The sequence below is a fragment of the Mustela nivalis genome (genome assembly GCF_964662115.1).
Source record: "Mustela nivalis genome assembly, chromosome: 13".
NCBI classification, from domain to species: Eukaryota; Metazoa; Chordata; class Mammalia; order Carnivora; family Mustelidae; genus Mustela; species Mustela nivalis.
The window spans coordinates 62689578-62710485 of record NC_139032.1 but is presented as its reverse complement, the minus strand read 5'-3'; the positions used below and the strand labels follow the sequence as shown (position 1 = coordinate 62710485).

Here is a 20908-nt window from a genome sequence, read left to right as displayed (position 1 = left end):
GTGAAATATTATTCAGCCATAGAAAAGGAAATCCTGCCATTTGGGACAACAAGGATGAACCTGGAGAACACTGTTTTAAGTAAAATAAGACAGGCATAGAGAGAAAAACAACGTGTGGTCTCACTTCTACATGGAATCTAAAAGAAGTTGAACTCCCAGAAACAGACTAGAATGGTAGGAATTAGCGGCAGGAGGTTGAAGGAAACAGGGAGATATTGGTCAATGTTGGTTTGCAACCTCAGGAGTTCCCCAGATGAGATTTGAAACTGACCCCTGTACACAGAGGATGGGGAAAGGCTGGCGAAATAGGCCGCCCAGTTTAGTTCGGCAGGGGGCAGTTTTAATAAGCAACGGGACTTACACATGAGGCTTGTGTCAAATGGCTCCGAGACGAGTAGATCTCTATACTGGCCTGCAAGAATCTTACAAGTTTCCATGGAAGTCTTAACCAGGTTTAGTCAAGTATTCCGTCCAGTTGTTCTCAGTAACACACTGCTCTGTCAAGACTGTAACCTTGAAAATGGTCAATGTGTGGGAATAGTGGGCATAATGTACATTCCAAGGCCAGGGAGGGGTAAAGAGCCTCCGATTACCCGTGTCCATTACCAGCAGTTATAGCTTCTCAATGACTTCCTTCAGCAAAGGGTGCAAACTTCCAGTTATAAGATGATCAAGATTTGCAGATTAATTTTTTAAAAAGGTGGTGGATATGTTAATTAGCTCCATTGTCATAATCATTTCACAGGATATACAAATATATCATCACATTATACTCCTTCAATATATACAATTTTTATTTGCCAGTTGTTTCTCAATAAAGCAAAGGGATAAAAAGGGCTTCCCTTAAGAAGAATAAGGTCTTTCCCTCCCCGTCAGGGGAAAGACTGGAGAGATAATCATCCCCTCTGCACTTAGTTTCCATCTGTGCCTTCTCCACTTAGCTGTGAGGGAGGTGGAGAGCAGAAGCACTCTTGAAAGATGGCTGTGGCAAAGGGTAGACCACAGACACCAGAGACACCCAGGATGATGGTTGGTCCTGCTCACCCTCAGCTCTCAGCACCTATAGGAAAGAAGCAACTTGTGCTTGCAGAATGAATGGTGAATTAGGTAACACCAGTATCAAGACTGAGCTCTACTCCGACTGCCCATGACCTTCTCTTTTCAGGGCTTCACTTCCGTCTCTAGGAAAATGAGACGGTGAGTGGTGAGCACTCGGTGGTTCCAGGAGGAGCTCTCACCTCTCACCAAGGACCACTTTGTTCTTTGGAGACTGACTAGAACATTTCTGGAAGTCTCTCTCAGCACATGAATCTATAAGACCACAACACAGGAAATCTTCAATGCCCACACATTTTTGGGAATCACTGGAAAGTTAACAAATACTTGATGGATACAAGGAAGGTGCCAGCCTTTGAAAGTCATTAAGGACAAATAGACTGTTCTGGTTCTCAGAGGACTTATGAGCTAATGTAGGTGCACATATCTTTAACAGTTGCCATAATACTGGCCAGGCAGGGATGCATAAGATGAAAGAGCAAGTTAAGGGAAATCCAGGAGGACTTCAGAGAGGAGGTGACATTGTAGCTATGTTTAAGTGTGAGGAGGAAGTAGGTAGGCAGTAAAGGAGAAAAGGAAAGAAGGGCGTCCAGGCAGAGTGACAGAATTCTGATGGTTTAAAGTAAATGGGCTGATGTGCCTAGGTATGAATGATGCTAAGAAATGAGCTCTGAAACTAATGATGTACTGTATGGTGACTAACATAACATAATAATAATAATAATACAAAAAAGAAAGAAATGAGCCCCAAGAGTGCGATTGGTAAATCAATTATAATACATTTCATTGCCCCTAATGCTTAAACATTAAAAGGGATTTATTTGTTTAGGGAACTGGAAAGCCCAGGAGTAGGGCAGATTTCAGAATTGGTTTATTTCGGTCGCCCAAGAATGTTCTGCCTTCTCTCTTTCTCCTCTGCTTCTGCAGGATAGATTTCATTCTAGGTCTCTCTAGCCAAAAGATGGTTGTCAACTCACTCCTGCTGGGGTTGTGTTCTTCCTTGGGGGATAAGCCTTAGGTCCAGGAATAGACAGAGATTATTTCTGGGAGCTCTCTTGGAAGATTAAGGTAGTCTCTTTTATAGAAGCTTCAAGCAAATGTCTACTTTTATTTCACCAACATGAGTTGGGCGGTTCATATATTCATTCCTGAATTTATATCTGTGGCCGGAGGTGGGGGCGATGCTCATTGCCATAGGCCCATCGCAAGCATATTTGAGACTAGAGGCAGATTCCTCTGGACCCAGGTACTGCAGAGTTAACAAAAATCAGGATAGTCCAAAAGGAGGGGAAATAGGTATTGGAAGATGCCACAGACATTGTAGATTCCACAGACTCCTTTCTAGTTACAGGACCTATATATGGCCAACGATCTGCCAACACGAGGCTGAAATGACCCATGGGAGGTGTTGACTGTGTGGACAGATTGGCTCTTCTGAGCGGCATGGTGCTGGAGGCATCTGCTTCTTCTGGGGCAGCTGTGGTGGAGCTTCATATTAGAATGGTCCTATACAACAAAGGGGAGCTCCTCCTGACGTGGCTCCTCTATTTATTATTTCTGATTATAATGGGATCCAAGTCTGGTTCTGGGGCCCTCCTGGCGATTCTGTGACATACCTAATATCCTTTCCTAAATCCGTTTCTGCTCACATAAAGTGAAGTGGATTCTGTTTGCAGCTAAGAACCCTGACAATTACTGACTTCCTCTATCGAGTTCGATGTCAGGAAGTTACTTTTATGGAAAGGAATGCAGCCTTTATCTTTTTATGTGCAGGACAAGAACCACTGATGAGTTTCAAATGGGCAAATGGTAATGATAGGACAAGATCTCACTCCCCTTTTCGACCTACCATTCCACTGAAACTAACTCTCAAGGTTACCAGGGACTTCCAAATCCATGGGTCATTTCTCTCCTTCTCTTTTAAAGTAAATTATTTAGCAAAATCTGATAGAGGGAACTGCTTCCTTTTTCTTGATCACTTTCTTCTGGCTCTTTCTGTGACACTTCCCTTGTTTTCCTCTCACCACTGGCCACTCTACCTGTTCTTTGCTGAACCTCTGACCACTGGAGTGCCCTCGGTCTCTTCCCTTCCTTCTTTATCCCTTCTCCCTTGGAATTCCATGGCTTCAGATAACAGGGATATGTGCCAGTGACACTTAAATTTATATATTTAGCCCAAACTTTCTATTTCCCTCTGGATTTGTGTATTCAGCTGTTGACTTGACGTTTCACTTGAATGTCTAGTGGATACTTGTAACACCGTCAAAGAAAAATGCTTGTTTTTCTCCCAGCTTAGTTTCCTTCATTGCTTCCATTCAAAATGACACTGCCATCTGCTCAGCTGCTCGAAACCCAAGCCCAGAATCATCCTTCTTTTTTTTTTTTTTTTTTTTCTGGTTTCCCCATGTCAAATGCATTGGAGAGTACTGGGAGCTCGACCTACAAACTGTGTCTCGAGCCTACCTGTTGATGATCTTCTCCTACTGCCATCCCAACATCTGCTGCACTTCTCCTGCCTCAGTTCCAACCACTTTCCCCCCTCCCCCTTTCACACCACCTCCTAGCTTCCTGGGCTACCTCTGTGTTCTTCAAAGAGCCACATTCATTTCTACCTTCTGGATCTCTTCTTTCCTTTGTCTGGAATGCTCTTCTCTCAGATCTCGGCACAGTCAGTTCCCTTCTTGTCTCTAAGGCCTTGGTTCAGAAGGGACTTTCCACCTAAGTAACCACCCCCCCCCATGCATGTCACTTTCTATCCCAAGACCCACTTTGATTTCTTCCTATGACTAAGCAATGATCTGAAATAATAAGTTTTGTTTTCTTTAGTAACGTTGTCTCCTCTGTCTGGACAAACGCAGATACTTGCCTCCCGTGATCACTTAACTTACCCAGGAAAGTGCCTGGCGCTTATTTGCAACTGATATGTCTCTGTTGGATAAATGAACATAGGTTTTAGAAAAACCACTCCGAGGAGAATTTGAAAAATTGCCTCGAAGGAAAGAAATCCATGCCTTAGAAAGTCCTCTCTGGCTGGAATGTGCAGTGGGTATTGGACTTGGAAACTTCAGAGTCTCTTGGAACAACAAACCTTATAGGATGTTAGGTGAGGTGAATTTAGTATGATTCAGCCCAGAAATGACTTAGGAGATTTCTTCTTTGGTTTCCACAGGCGGGCTTTCTTTTTCTGTGCTGTTGCCTTTAAGTCGAATAGTGAAAATGTGGCCAAAATAGCTTTCTGTATTTGGGTTGCGGACACCACAAGTGTGTGAAAGTGGAATTAGATACTTTTCCCGTGGCAGCTCCTGACCCACATGGACAATCACTGCGGGGACAGAACCATTCTCTGAGCGCGTCCTCTGGCAGGGAAGAAGTGAGGGGCATGAGCCTGCTGTGGGGGAGTTCTTTGCTCCACGAGTCAGAGGTCCTCTTGGCTGGCCTAGTGGTGGATAATGTGGGACAATTCTTTTCTTTCCACCTCTTCATTACTGCACAAAAGAGCACACAGATCTTCACAGAAAAGGGGTTAGCCAGGCTCCGTAACTCTAGGATTCTTCTTTCTCTCTTTACCCCAGAGCCTGAGTTCTCTCGCATTCTTTTCAAAGCACAGTGGAAACAGAAAGGATGCTTAGAAAAGTGGATAAAAAGAAAACAGAATAGAAATCTCCTAAACCTGCCAAATTCTTTCCCCCCGAATCCCATGTCATGCACAATTTATATTCAGTAGAAAATTTTTTGCAAGACAAATAAAAAAAAACCATCCCAATGGCAATTATCCCCTTTCCTTATTATTATTATTTTTAAAATAGACTTCATGGAATGATTTAAATTCTTGGGGCTGCTCTTCCATTGTGCAGACTGAGAAATTGTAAACCTCGTAATTGGGAGAGCTGGGAGATCTGAGAGAGAGTGGGAAAACCAGACTTGAGGAGCTGGCAGAGTCCCCACAGACCCACATGGAAGCTGAGTTTTGCCAGTCTGCACGGACAGTCCCTTCTGAAAGGCATATGATGCTCTACTTGGCAACACCACATCGTAGAAAAGTGTGGAATTAGAAGACAGGAAGGCAGGACTGCCGTCCTCACTCCCCGGGTGACCTTGGGCTAGCTGTTGAGGATCTCTGAGGCCAGGGTGCCTTGGGCTGCTGTGGGAGCCATGCTACCTTTCTACTCTGTGTACACTGTGGTCCTGAGAATTTCATGCATCTGTGAGAGTGCTCAGGAAATGGGGAAGACCTCTGTGGCTCTTAGTCATTATATCCTGGTTTGTCAAATCAAAGTCGTAATCGCAAATGGATAAATCTACTCACAGTGAGTGTTCATTCATTAGATAGGAGGATTGATGAGGAGCTGGGATTCTGGATTCAGACCAGAAGACAGAAAGAAACTCACTCTTGGTATTTTAGAGCCTATCCAACTTAATAGGGATGAATTTGTACATTTAGTATAGAGCTTCGGTATTACCTAGGCCTACAAATGTGGCTCTTAAGGTTCGGTGAGAAAAGATGGTTTTATCCATGCAGCATTTACTCGGTAAATTATTTTTGGGTGCAGGCAAAGTGTTCATAATGGTGCTTGGCACATAGCAAGTGTTCAATAAATTCCCTCTGTTATTATTATTGTTGCGATCTTAGGCTGAGCTCTGGGGCTACAAATAGGCAAAGCCATGGTCTCTGCCCCCGAGGAACTCTTGAGTCTAGTAGGGGAGACAGATTTGTGAGTTGAAAACTACAAGAAAATAAAGCTCTTGGGGACAAAGACTGACTAGAGGTAGCCCATCTGTATTTGAATTCTGCTCCATTATTTATTAGCTGTGTGAACTTGGAGAAGGTGACTTAACATTTTTTTCCCTCGTCCATAAAGTGGGAGAATGATAGCATTGATGTTAAGGGATCACTGAGTGAGTGAAACGATGTAATTATTCATCCACTTACTTATAAAAGGTTTGTTGAGTGTCATGGTTGGCAGAATGATGACCCCTCTGCCCATGGCCTGATCCCCAGAACCTGTGAGTATATTAGGTTACTCGAAAAAGAGGACTCAAAACTGTAGATGGATTTAAGGTTACTAATCAGCTGACCTTAAAATAGGATGATTAACCTGGATTAATGGTCTGGGCCCAGTGTAGTCACAAAAGTCCTCAAAAGAGGAAGAGGGAGGCAGGAGAGGAGTCAGAATCAGAGAGAGATTTTTTTAGAGAGAGATGCTTCGCTGCTGGCTTTGCAGATGGAGAAACAAGGCCATGGACGAAGGAACACAAGTGGCCTCTAGAAATTGGAAAAACAAGGAAACGTATCTTCCCCCAGAGCCTTCAGAAGGAATACAGCCCAGCCTACTCCTTGGTTTTAGCCTAGTGAGATCCATTTCAAACTTGTGACCTCCAGAGCTGCACAATAATAAATCTGGGCTGTTTAAGCCACTAAATTTATGATAATTTATTACAGCAGCCATAGGAAACTGATGCAGATATCTACCATGAACCACCAGACTCCATTCTAGATGCTGGGCTAAGCAGTCGGACGCACACATAGCTACCCATTTGTGTGCTCGTATGTGCCCCAGTCTTCTGGAACTTAACTTCTAGGATGATAAACAGGTAAATATGTGTCAGAGCCTGATAAATGCTATGAAGAAAAATTCAAGCAGGGTGAGGGAGCTGGAGAACAAAGGGGGAAGTTTTTTTTCAAAGGAGTAGTCAGAAGACCTTTGCAGATGGCATTTGAGCAGAAACATGGATGAGATAAGGACTTAACCCACACAGGTATTCATGGGGAAGGACAACCTGGAGTGAGAACTCCTTTCTGAGGGCCGTTCCTATGAGGAATGCAGCTATGAGGGAGTGCTATGAGCTTTCAGCATGTGGGGGACTGAACACCGCAGTTCCCAAGAGGGGTCTGACTATGCATCACAGCACCCACCACAGGGGCTGTTGTACCAGTGTGTTCAAGGGTTACAATAATTTGTATGAGGTGCTTACAGAGAAGAAAGCAAGAAATACTCATTTTAAAGTAGAGCTCGCACAAATAAATAAATAAATAAATAAATTAATTAATTAATAAAACAGAAAGAAAAAAAAGAAAGAGAAAGAAAGCAAGCTCGCAGATTTGCAAATGGATTTACTAGAAAGGGAAAGAGAGATGTCAAGGCTGACCCTAAGCAATAGAATGGGGTTACCCCTTGCTGAAATGGGGAAGACTGGACAATGGGCAAGTTTTGGAGAGAATAATCAAGAGTTTAGTTTTAGGCATATTAAATTCAAGATGCTTTAGCCTCTTTAAGTAGGGAGATGTTGAGTTCGAAGGAGAGATCAACATTGGAGATGTCATTTGGAGAGACATGCATGGAACTGATCTTAATCACTTTAGGGAGTGGATCCAAAGTAGAGATCCAAGATTGAGTCCTGGGGCACTCCATCAATGAAAGACTGGGATGAAAGTGGGTTCCTGCAAAAGCACAGGACCTGGCACGTGATAAGTGCCCAGGAGAGGGTAGCTAGCTTCTATGGACTGAATAGTAGTCCTCTAAAATTCATATGTTAAAAAAAGTCCTAACCCACAATATGACTGTATTTGGAGATACAGGTTATTGGAGGTAATTAAAAATAAATGTGGTCATAAGGGTGGGGTCCTGATCTAATAGGATTTGTGACCTTATAGGGCTCATGACATGTAAGCAAGCTAGGAAGAGAGCTCTCACCAGCAAAGAATTGGCTGACACCTTGATCTTGGATTTCCATCTCTGGAACTATGAGAAGATGCATTTCCTTTGTTTAAGGCTCCCTCCCTGCCCCCCAAGTCTATTGTACTGTGTTAGGGCAGGAGGAGTTGGCTAAGACATTAGCCATGGAAGGGTGACAAAAGGCAGGGGTGACTTAGGCTATAAAGAACTAAGAAAGCTGGGAGGACATGATTTGTCCCCAACTTTCTGACCTACCCAATCCATGTCCCTCTCTGGGCCTCCGTCTCTTCCTTTGCAAAGTAGGGGCATCATTCAGTTCTTATATTCCATAAACTCTCTTTTAGGAATGGGATTGTTAGGAAACATGAACTAAACAAATATTTCATAATTCTATTCTTTATCATGGTAAAGTTTATATAACATATAATTGACTATTTTAACCACTACCCCTCTCCAGGACTTCTCATCTTTCCAGCTGGAACTGTGTTCCCATTAAATCATCACTTCCCTCCCTTCCTCCCAGCCCTTGACTCCACCGCTCCACTTCCTGTCTCTGTGAATTCAACGACTCTAGGTAACTTGTACGAGGGGACACCTACAAGTGTCTGTGCCTCTGTGTCTGGCTCCCGTCACTTAGTGTGATGTCTTCATTTCATCCGTGTGGTAGCGTGGGTCACGATTTCATTCCTTTTTGAGCCTCAATAATGTGAGTCATGTGGATCAGAAATCACAAGACCTGTGTCCAAATTCTAATTCTTCTACTTATGAGCTCATGTGACCTTGAGTGTGCCCTCAGCTTTCTCATTTCCTCATCCTTCAATAGTGAAAATAGTACCTACCTCACAGACGTGTTGGGTGGAGAATTGGACATAATGGATGTGAAACCTCTTTAAAAAGATGATGATGCCCTGGCTATTTTTAGCCATAGAGAGGCCACTAGTTTGGCTGCCAGGGGTTGATCCTTCTCTCTTGGCCACCCTAGTGAGATCTTTCCAAGCAATTCTTTGGCCAAGCTGCAGAGATGATCCAATTCACTTATCACGACCGGCAAATAAATGGACTTGGTTGTCTTCCTGTCAGCCTCTCCATGTGTCATGTCAGCACAGTCGAAGATAAGGAGCCTCTGTCTCCGTCCCAGACGCTCTGGACCTGGGTGCTTCCATCATATGCCAGGGAAAGTACAAGCCCGAGGGCTGGAGAAAATCGTCTTCCCTTTGGCTTTTTTTGTGAGATTCTAAAGCAACATCAGGCTCCCTGTTTCTGGGCCTGACTCGGGGAGGTCAATCTACCAGTTGGTGGGAGGTGAATTCGTGGGAGGTGACATAGCAGCATGGTCTCAGAGTCTGGGGCCTGAGGTCCAGGCTGGGTCTCTTGTAAAGGCACTTTCAGACGGGGAGGGAGGCACTTCCCCAATCTAGGCTGGTCTCCCTCTTCTGTGTGTTAGGGGTGGGACTCGATGGCCTCCGAGGTCTGGCTCTGGCCTTCTGTGAATCATGAATTATTTAAGAATGGAATTCCACTTTCTGCCAATGACTCAATCTTTCCTTCACCCCCACTTTCCACGCACTCCCCGTGTCCCCAAGAGCTGCCCATTTCAAGTTCAGCTTTAAACGTGATCCTTACCCCTAGCACTGAGCTTATTGCTTCCCTCCTTCCTCTTCATTTTGACTCTTTTCTGGTCCAATTTTCTGTCATCTGAAGGTGCTGGCTTTAGAAACCTCTGGTTTCCTAATGCAGCTGAAAGATTAATGGCAGGCTATAGCTTCAGTTCTCGTTCTGCTTGCATTTCAGGAGAAGAGCAATACTCCAGCTTCAGAAGAATGGCCCTCTCACAGTAGAGTCTAGACTCAGAGTGGGGAGGTAGGCTCAAAAAGTAGGCAGGGGGCCACATTATGTAGGCTTCCAAAGAGAAGCTAAGATTTGGATTCTATCCAATGGCTGCAGGGAGCCTCTGAGGGTTGTGAAGCTGTATCTGAGCTGTATCTTCTGGAGATCATTCAGGCAGCTTTTGGAAGACTAGATTAATGTGGAAGAAAGCAGAGGTGGGCAGGGGAGGGAATCCAGCTTCTAGGTGAGAGAGAAGGGGTGGCAGCAGAGATGGAAGGGAAGAACCTGGTCTGAGAGGTCAGAGAAGAACAGCCTGGACTTGGCCCGGGAGATGCAGGGATGAGAGGGAAGAGTTGAGAATGACACTGAAAAGTGTCTAGCCGGAGAGGCTGAGGCAGAGTTTGGTCTGAGGTCAATAGGAAAACGGCTGCCCTGACATTCTCCATCAGCCCACTGGGCTACAGCCATGGCCACATCTACTCCTCCCTCAGGGCTTTGGCACTTGTGGAGCTCAGTGCCCCATTTTAGCTTAAATGTCACCTCTTCCAAGAGGCTTCCTTGAGCACCCAGGCTAAAGCCATCTCCCTGCCCTCTCATCTCCCACCTCGGGTCTTCATTCTTCTCGCTCCTTTTCTCCAACTGAGGCAAGCTCATTTATCTAGGTGCTTCCTTTCACTAATTTAAGTTCCACATGTGTAGGGGTCTTACCAGTCTCGCACATGAGGGTATCCCCGGCACAGGGAAATGGGGTTTGGCTCGCAGCAGGTGCCTAGTAATTCCAAGAGTTTAATGAACTGTAAGGAAGGATGGATGGATTGATAGGAGTGGGGAGGATAAAGACTCGAGTCCGCTGTGGCAGGTTATTTCCAAAGATGGCCTCACCAGAGTCTCCCATCTTCCAGGCCTTTCCTGATGAGATTTGCTGCTCCCTCTCAGCAGGTGGAGTCTGTTTCCTCTCTCTGGAACCTGGGTTGGTCCATGACTCACTTTGACCCTTGGAATGCTGCTGCTGCATGGCTTGGGAGCCTAGGCTCTAAGTATCCTTGTGGCTTTCATTTCGCAGTCTTGCCGTGCTTCCTCTCCAAAAGATGTGTCAAGACCATCAGGCCAGAAAAGGCCAAGGCCCTGTGGAGAGAAAGGGAGCCCTGCCCCCAACAGAACTGCCAGCTGGGTGTGGGTGCCAGTAATCCCAGGCAGCAAGAGCCCTCCAGCCATGCGACAGAGTTGTAAAACAGTACATTGTTTTCAACCGCTAAGTTTCTTTCTCCACTTTGGGCTGTGAGTTTAAGAACTGGTGAGCATCCAGATGGAAATGCAACAGCAGGAATTGAATATATATATGTATATGTGTATATATGTATATGTATATACATGTATATGTTTATACATATGTCCATATATATACACATTCATTTCTGCAAAACTGGTTTGATGACCTGTGTATCTTGTATATATGCCTTTAATGGGAGTCAGAAAAGATCTTCTGTTTTTTGCTTGGACTGTAAAGAAAATTTTAACAATCCTGTGCTTTCCTACTCCTACTCTGAAAGTTTTTCATATGAATGAACGGGGTAGGTACAGCCAAATAAAGGAAGGGCTTCCTACCGGGTGTGGTTTGAGACCCTGCCTGCCCTGCTGGAAGCTTCTGTCCCGCAGCACAGCGTTCTAGTCCTGGATGCCCCTCTTCTGCGCCTGTCACTTCTTGGACTGAGAGTTAAGACAGTAGCTGCAGAAGCAGCAATTGCAGGCAGCCCTAGCATGAGTAAACATGCATCTGGTGTTTTCGCCTTAGAAAGCAGTTTTCCCAACGTCCTTTCATTTAATCCTCATGGGAACTCTATGGCACAGGTTCTGATTTTTTTCTTCTTTCTTTTCTTTTTTTCTTTTTTTTAAAATGGAGTAACAGAGGTGCATACTGAGTCCACACAGTGCATAGGTAACAGTGAGGAGGTACCCAGCAGACTCTCAAGTCCTGGGTCAGCAGGCTTTCCCAACCACCACCCTCAGTCTGCAGTCCAATGGAACATTCTATGAGCTTCTTGGAAACTATTTACATAACAAAGAGAACAACCTTGGTCTTGAAACCCATTCATTGTCTGTCACAGGAGACAGGGAGATATCATCTTTGGGCAAGGTCTTCACCCATCTTGTAATTTAAGTAAAACCTTCATGCTAATTTCCTCTCCCTTCTACTGTTAGTCCTGGCTCCTGGGAAAGGAAAGGAAGTGCTTTCACACTTTATAGACAACCTTGGCTTCAATCACATCATTTGCTCCATTTTTTCTTTCCCCTACAAAATATGAAAAAGCAGAAGTAAAGGCTTTGCTGTTTCTCTTTAAAGGAAGAAGATAATAGTTGTTTTGCACATTTTAATTTAGCATATTTAAAAAGATTGAGAGTTGATGTTTTTTAATTGCAGGATTTATTTTGGATAAGAATTAATGTGGGATGAGCTAAGAATACTTTTTTTCTTTTTTTCGTTTTTCTTTTTGAGTGTAGGGAGACAAGAGGAAGGCTTGGGAGATCTGTTTGCAAACCTCCAGCAACCTTCCTGATCTCCCTGAGACCAGCCACATGCTGCCTGAGACTCTGACCCACTCTGGCATCATGGACACAGTTAGAATATCTGATTAGGGGTGGGGTGAGGGTGTCTTCTGACCAGACCTCTTAGCTCTGCAATTTTCTATCACAGAAGAAAGGCCACACCTGACTCTCCTTTCCCTGGTTAGTGTCCCACTCATTTCTTGATTAATGCAAGCTGCTTCCAACTTCTGCCTTCCGCACCCCTCTCCACTGTGCTCCTAGGTCCCTGCCTTATGCTGAGCCACTCCCCACTCCCCTTGCTCATTCCTGAGATCTGGATTGCCCTACGGGACATGCCCAGTAGAAGCTACTGATTCTTCCATTTTCCATTTACCATGGAGCCAGGAAAGGAGTTGACATTTTCTTGGATCTCCACTTCTGTTTACAGACATTACACTGTCACCCAAGTTAAAAATTGCAATGTATTTTGAGTTTTATTCTATTTGGCTATATAATCCATTATCTTTTCTATATCACTGTCATGCACTAGCCTTCCAGGCACTGTAGTTCATTTATTGAAGACTCTAGCACCTGACTCATGACTTTTCTATCTCAACTCCTGCCATCATCATCCTAGGACATTTCCATGACAAGAATTGGACCATCCCACATCCTAGTCTCATAATTCTGGAGCTCCTTCTTTCTGGAGACCATTACCTTGCCTCAATTTCAGCCACATACTTCAGGACCATCTCCTGGAAGAGTTTCCCTTGTGAAGTCTTCAAGTCCCTTGTAGTAGCCCTATGCTTTGCTTCGTCTAGGCTCCTTGGACCCTTAATTTTCTCTCCATAAGTTGGCACTCTCCCAACCTTTATTTCTCTTTTTCCCCCTCTTTAGAGTCCATGATTGGTTACCTTTTCCTTCTCAGCAACTCTCTGAACATTTACCACCGTCCTTGAGTTCCACACACAACCCCACATCCCACGCCCTACATTTCCAGCAGAATGTCATGTCTTCTCCTGCACTGAGAAAATTGATCCTTCTAGTATCAGTCGATCTCTCTCAACTTACAGCAGCTTCCCGTTCATTGCCTCTTTTCCCCTCTGCCTCAGAGGATATGTATCCTTGATGCCACTTTCTCTTCCTGGACCTTGTTCTACCAGTCATCAACCCTTTATGAGACCTTTTTCCTTCTACGAAATCCTTTCCCTCAGGATTTAAAAAATGGTCATGTTTTTCCCCATCTAAACCAACCAACCAGCCAACCAACCAGCCACCAACCAGCCACCAACCCACCCACCCTAATTGCCTCCATCCCATATTTACCTCTAACTCAGTTGGATCTTATCCAACTATCTCAAAAGAGTGGCCTACACTTACTACCTCTAGTTTCCCATCCACCCATTCACTCCCCACCCTGCTTCAGTCTGCTTCTTGCACCGGTCCTTCCACTAAAATACCTGTTCACTAAAATTAATAGTAAGTTTCTAACTGTTAAATCCAATAGGTATTTTTCCAGTCCTTATCTTATTGAACTACTTTCTAGTATTGAATACTGTTAATCATTCTTTTCCTTCTTGAGACACTGGGTTTTCTTACATCCTGGATAGGCATCCTTCTGATTTTCATAGTAGCTGGAAAGTCTTTCTCTGGTTTTTCATGGCTTCTCTTCCTCTTAAATATTGGAAGCTGCTGGAGTTGTCCACTATCTCACACCCTCCCTAAATGAGCTCTTTCACCCTTATGATTTCTGTTTTTAACACCTAGAAGTCACTAACTCCAAAGTACTTTTTCTTCATTCATATCTCCCCTGAGTCATGAATTTAGCTATCTTCTAGATAGCTCTAGGTGACCCTTCATACATACATAGCATGCTCCCAAACCAGTTCCTCCTCCTAAATTCTACAATTGATTCATCTTGCCTAGGCACCAGGTTAAAACTTGGAAGTCACCCTTAACATCTCTTTCTCCTTTGCCAGCTACATCGTATCAATAGGCATATCCTGCCAAATTAAAGCTTCCCTTTTCTTTTTGTCCTGGATTGGTGCAGTGACCTTCATATAGGGCTCCCTGCTTCCATTCCTGTGCACTTCTGGTCAATCCTCATGCCATAGTCAGCACAATCTAATGAAATATAAATCTGACCAGCCAAGTCCATGCTTCAAGCATTTAAACAGGCAGTATGTCCAGGGGAATGTCCAGGCTCTTCCCATACAAGAGCTTCCTTGATTTAACATCTATAGACGTCTTCAGCCTCATCAATCAGCCCTCTCTGCCTGATCCTTTCTGCGTAACATTTAGCTGCTCAGAGTCCATACCTGATACACCCCAACCAGGCAGGTCTTAATGCCTTTGCTTCTGTTCTTCCCTTGCCTGGAATTTCTCATCATTCTCCACCTCTTCTTTACTGGCTGAACCGCACTCATTCCTTAAGACTAACTCACAAGTCCTTCCTACACCCCTTTCCTCAGAGTTTCCTTAATACCTTGTGCAAACTTCCTTCAAGTTGCTTTATACTATCTTCTATGTATATCCTAAGCTTCTTGAGGTCTCATTCAATGTTCTGTCCCTCTTGCCCAGTCCAGTGCCAGATATCTAGAAGGTGCTTGGAAAAAGCTTTGGATGTGGAATTAAGAGCCAAGGTTCAAATTCTTTCTTTTCCATCCATTTTCCCTATGATGTAGATAAATCACCTTCCTCCTCTGAGTCATGCTTTCTTACCTACAATTAGTCCATTTACCTTTTAAGGAAAAACTGAGGATCAAATGAGATTACATAGATATTCCTTGTAAACTGCAAAGTACTATGAAAATGTTTTATTATATAGGATATGCAGAAACACACAGCGAAAAAAAAAAGAAATATAACATTATGGATCTTGTACAAATTTTAATGAGACTTCATATTCATTCAAAAATCTGCACAAGCCTTTTTATATCATTATGGTTGTCTGCAAAGTGTAGTGAGGGATTATTTCTTTGTTTTAAAAACCTAGTCAATGTGCCCAGAGGCGCTAGAACTGGGCTTGTGAAAATAATTAGCTGATACTACTTAATAGCTGTGACAAGAGAACTAATCCAGTTTCAACATTAGAAGCACACAGATCTATGGAAAATCCTAAGGAATTTATGGCAGTGCATCGTCTGACCTCTGTGCCTTCAGACTGCCCTTCTACCCAGCTCTTCCAACGGGGACACTTTACCAACTTTTTAATTCCTTGTGAAAATCAAGCCATGGGGAACGGATGATTCAGATGAGATTTCACAAGCCAAACCTGATTTACCTTAAGTGAATACATGTCATTTATCCAATTCTTTCTCTATTGCTTGGCAAGAGCGGAGGAGAAACAGTTCCACTCTGAAAGGAAACTCCCAGTTCAGATAAATGGAATTAGAAATAAATGAACGAGCAGTGAATGAGAGTGACCTGCTTTAATGAGTCAAATCTTTATAGAAAATTGGAGCTGGCTGCCACAAATTTTATCCTTTTTGAATTTTATTCAAAAGGCATGTGAAAAAAAAGAAACAAACATAAAATAATTAGGGATGTATACAGTGCAAGAAATAATAAAATATGATTTGGGAAAAAAAAGAAAAAAAAGAAAATTGGAGCTGGAAAACTCTTAGTTCCAGATTGTACAACAAAACCCTCCAAGGAACTAAAAGCATCAGGCGAGAGGAGCATGCACACTTCTTCATAAGGAAGAAGGGGCAGTGCAAGGGCTCCCAGGACAGGAGAAGTTGTATGGGAGAGGGCAGAGACCCGTACCTGGGTTTTGGAGGTGAAGACCTGGCTCTGCCACCTACTGATTAGATGGCCTTTAGCAGGTTATTTCATCTGTTTGGACTTGTTTCCTCATATTTCACATGAAGATCAATCTTTAGACATATCTCACTAAGTAACTGAGAGAGAGAGAGAGAGAGAGAGAGAGAACCTGGGCTATATTCAATAAATAGTGGATATTATTTTAATTAAATTTATTTGTTAAATTTTAGTTAAATTTATTTGAAAGGAAAATGCAGGGAAATTAAAAAAATGATTGGGAAGACAAGTTGGGGCCATATTAAGCAGCTCTTCAATTCCAGGTTACAAAATTTAGATTTTGTTTGGACAAAGGGGACCCTCTAAAGGTTTTGAACAGCGGTGTGACACAATGACAGATGTGCTTTTTGAAACTGATCTGGAAGTGTCGTATGGAGGGAGCTTGAAGGGAAATATCAGAAGGGAGAACCGGTTAGGAAGCTATCATTTGGTCCAGTGAGACTTGATAAAGTCTGACCTAGGGCAATGGTAATGGGTTTAAAGAAGAAGGAGGTTATTGGGATAGAACTGGCAAGACATTGTTAAGGACGGTTCCTGTGTGTTCCTGCCTTTGTGGCCAGGAGGATGGTAGTGCTCATTACTTCTTCAAAGAAGAGCCAACAGTCATTTGGGTATTGTAACTCTCTGAACATTCAGTCTGGGATCAAGTTTTGGAAAACTTCACTGAACTCTTGGTTCTTATTTCAAGAGAGTTTATGTCTGATTTTCTTAAAAGAGTGCAGTCAGTAGGAATGTAGGATTCACCAACAGCAAACCTAGCTGGAAGGCATCTCTTCTATGAATTGACTCCTTAGGACTTCCCAGCCCACTGCGGTGCTACCCAGGTTAGCCACATTTATCTGCTACCAGGAAGATGGCAAGATCCCAGGCCAACCCCTCTGGCTCTTCCTAGAATGTCTGTCTGTATTCTCCTCCCCGCCCAAACTGGCTGAAAACATGAGCACATCTGATCCTAGTACAACCATGTTGAACAGTCTGTTCCTTCATTCTCCTTATCAAAGAACTCAGCCTCCCCAGGGAAAGCCATGCTGAGACCCAGTATCACATCCACCTTATCTGTGTTGTACTATTCTGTCCTTCTTTAAACTCTCCATCTGTTGTCCTAATACTGAGGTGAGGCTTAATGGTCTGTAATCCCCAAGTTCCCAGTGATGCCTCTGAAAAAGACTGGGCCCCACATTAACAGCCTCCCAGTTTTTGGCAACAGTGTCTTTCATTACCTCGTTCTTTATGGACCATTTCTTACTTCACATCTATCCAAATTCCAGACAAGGGGGTGAGGATCCCACTGTCCTTGCTGGTCAAGGGCCAGCTGATCCTTACTCAGTTCCCAAGAATATATTTTTTTGAAAGAGGCTTTAATGTATTAATTAATTTATTTTAAAATATGAATTTAGCTTTATTGTATATAAATTATTGAACTAGGCAGTGCTGGAGGCCTCTTTAAGGTGAAAGAGACATATAGGGTTTTTAAAAAATTAACATATAATGTATTATTTGTTTCAGGGGTACAGGTCTGTGACTCATCAGTCTTACACAATTCATAGCACATACCATCCCGAATGTCCATAACCCAGCCACTCCATCCCTTCCCCTCCCCTCCACTAACCCTCAGTTTGTTTCCTGAGATGAAGAGTCTCTTATGGTTTGTCTCCCTCTCTGGTTTCTTCTTGTATCATTTTTTCCTTTCTTCCCTTATGATCCTCTGCCTTGTTTCTCAAATTCCACATATGAGTGAGATCATGTGATAACTATCTTGCTCTGATTGATTTATTTTGCTTAGCATAATACCCTCTAGTTCCATCCACCTTGTTGCAAATGGCAAGATTTTGATTTTTGATGGCTGTATAATATTCCTGTGTGTGTGTGTGTGTGTGTGTGTGTGTGTGTGTGTGCAATCACATCTTTTTTATCCATTCATCTGTTGATGGACATCTGGGCTCTTCCCATAGTTTGACTATTGTATACATTGCTGCTATAAACATTGGGGTGCATGTGCCCCTTCAGATCACTTGTATCTTTAAATTATTTGTATCTTTAGGGTAAATACCTAGTAGTATAATTGCTGGTTGTAGAATAGCTCTATTTTCAACTTTTTAAGGAAGCTCCACTTTTACAGGAGGCTGCACCAGCTTGCATTCCCACCAACAATGTAGGAGGGTTCTCCTTTCTCCACATCCTCTCCAACATCTGTCATTTCCTGAATGGTTAATTTTAGCCATTCTGACTGGTGTGAGGTGGTATCTCACTGTGGTCTTGATTGTATTTCCCTAATACCGAGTGATGTTGAGCACTTTTTCATATGTCTGTTGGCCATTTGGATGTCTTCTTTTCAGAAATGTCTGTTCATGTCTTCTATTTCTTGATTGGATTATTTGTTCTTTGGGTATTGAGTTTGATAAGTTCTTTATAGATTTTGGGTACTAGCCCTTTATTTAATATGTCATTTGAAAATATCTTCTGCCATTCTTTTTGTTGTCTTTTGGTTTTATTGACTGCTATGCAAAAGCTTTTTATCTTGATGAAGTCCCAATAGTTCATTTTTGCCCTACCTTCCCTTGCCTTTGGTGATGTTTCAAGGAAGAAGTTGCTGAATTGAGGTCAAAGAGGTTGCTGCCTATGTTCTTCTCGAGGATTTTGATGGATTCCTGTCTCATATTTAAGTCTCATTCATTTTGTGTCTAATTTTGGGTGTGCTGTAAGGAAATGGTCCAGTTTCATTCTTCTGATGTGGTTGTTCGATTTTACCAACACCGTTTGTTGAAGAGACTATCCTTTTTTCTATTGGACATTCTTTCCTGCTTTGGTGAAGATTAGTTGACCATAGAGTTGAGGGTCCATTTCTGGGCTCTCTATTCTGTTCCACTGATCTATGTCTGTTTTTGTGCCAGTACCGTACTGTCTTGATGATGACAGCTTTGTAATAGAGCTTGAAGTCTGGACTTGTGATGGCACCAACTTTGCTTTACAACATTCCTCTGGCTATTCAAGGTCTTTTCTGGTTCCATATAAATCTTAGGAATATTTTTTTCCGTTTCTGTGAAAAAGGTTGATGATTTTTGATAGAACTTGCATTGAATGTGTAGATTGTTATAGGTAGCACAGACATTTTCACAATATATTGTTCTTCCAATCCATAAGCATGGTATGTTTTTCCATTTCTTTGTGTCTTCTTCAATTTCCTTCATAGGTGTTTTATAGTTTTCTGAGTACAGATTCTTTGCCTCTTTGGTTAGATTTATTCCTAGCTATCTTATGGTTTTGGGTACAGTTGTAAATGGGATCAACTCTTTAATTTCTCTTTCTTCTGTCTTGTTGGTGTATAGAAATGCAATGTCTATACATTTCTGTGCATTGATTTTATATCCTGCCACTTTACTGAATTCCTGTTCTAGCAATTTTTGGGTGGAGTCTTGGGTTTTCCACATAGAACATCATGTTACCTGCAAAGAGTGAGTGTTTGACTTCTTCTTTGCCAGTTCAGATTCTTTTATTTCTTTTTGTTGTCTGATTGCTGAAGCTAAGTCTTCTAGTACTATGTTGAATAGCAGTGGTGATAGTGAACAGCCCTGCTGTGTTCCTGACCTTGGGGGAAAAGCTCTCAGTTTTTCCCTATTGAGAATGATATTCGCTGTGGGTTTTTCATAGACAGCTTTGATAATATTGAGGTATGTACACTCTATCCCTACACTGTGAAGAGTTTTGATCAAGAAAAGATGCTGTACTTTGTCAAATGCTTTTTCAGCATCTATTGAAGTATCATATGGTTCTTGTTCTTTCTTTTATTGATGTATTGTATTACGTTGATTGATTTGCAGACATTAAACTAACCCTGCAGCCAGGAATAAATCCCACTTGGTCATGGTGAATAATCATTTTAATGTATGTTGGATCCTATTGGCTAGTATTTGGGTGAGAATTTTTGCATTCATGTTCATCAGGAATATTCGTCTGTAATTCTCCTTTTTGGTGGGGTCTTTGTCTGGTTTTGGGATCAGTGTAATGCTGGCCTCATAAAATGAGTTTGGAAATTTTCCTTCCATTCCTATTTTTGGAACAGTTTCAGGAGAATAGGTATTAATTCTTCTTGAAGTGTTTGGTAGAATTCCCCTGGGAAGCCATCTGGCCCTGAGCTCTTGTTTGTCAGGAGATTTTTGATTACTGCTTCAATTTCCTTGCTGGTTGTGGGTCTGTTCAGGTTTTCTATTTCTTCCTGGTTTAGTTTTGGTAGTTTCTACATCTCTAGGAATGCATCCATTTCTTCCAGATTGTCAAATTTGCTGGTGTTTAGTTGCTCATAATATGTTCTTATAATTGTTTGTATTTCTTTGATGTTGGTTGTGATCTTTTTTTTTTTTGTTCATGATTTTATTTATTTGGGTCCTTTCTCTTTTCTTTTTGTTAAGTCTGGCCAGAGGCTTATCAATCTTATTATTTCTTCCAAAGAACCAGCTCCTAGTTTTATTGATCTGTTCTACTGTTCTTTTGGTTTCTACTTAATTGTTTACTGCTCTGATCTTTATTATTTCTCTTCTCCTGCTGGGTTTAGACTTTATTTGTTTTTCTTTTTCCAGCTCCTTTAGGTGTAGGGTTAGGTTGTATATTTGAGACCTTTCTTGTTTCTTGAGAAACAAGCCTTTCTTGAGAAAGGCTTGTATTGCTATATACTTTCTTCTTAGGACTGACTTTGCTACATCCCAAAGATTTTGAACAGTTGTATTTTCATTTTCATATGTTTCCATGAGTTTTTAAAATTCTCCTTTAAGTTTCTGGTTGACCCATTCATTCTTTAGTAGCATGCTCTTTAGCCTCCATGGATTCTAGTTCTTTTCAATTTTCCTCTTGTGATTGAGTTTGAGTTTCAAATCATTGTGGTCTGAAAATATACAGGGAATGATCCCAATCTTCTGGTACTGGTTGAGACCTGATTTCTGACCCAGGATGTTATCTATTTAGGAGAATGTTCCATGTGCACTAGAGAAGAGTGTGTATTCAGCTGCTTTGGG

The 20908-nt window shown here is 42.4% G+C and overlaps 1 long non-coding RNA gene across 3 annotated transcripts in view; it reads left to right on the top strand.

Moving 5' to 3' along the window:
* LOC309847044 overlaps positions 1-20908 on the top strand; it is a 357532-nt gene that overhangs the window by 235267 nt on the left and 101357 nt on the right. The window lies entirely within an intron of this gene.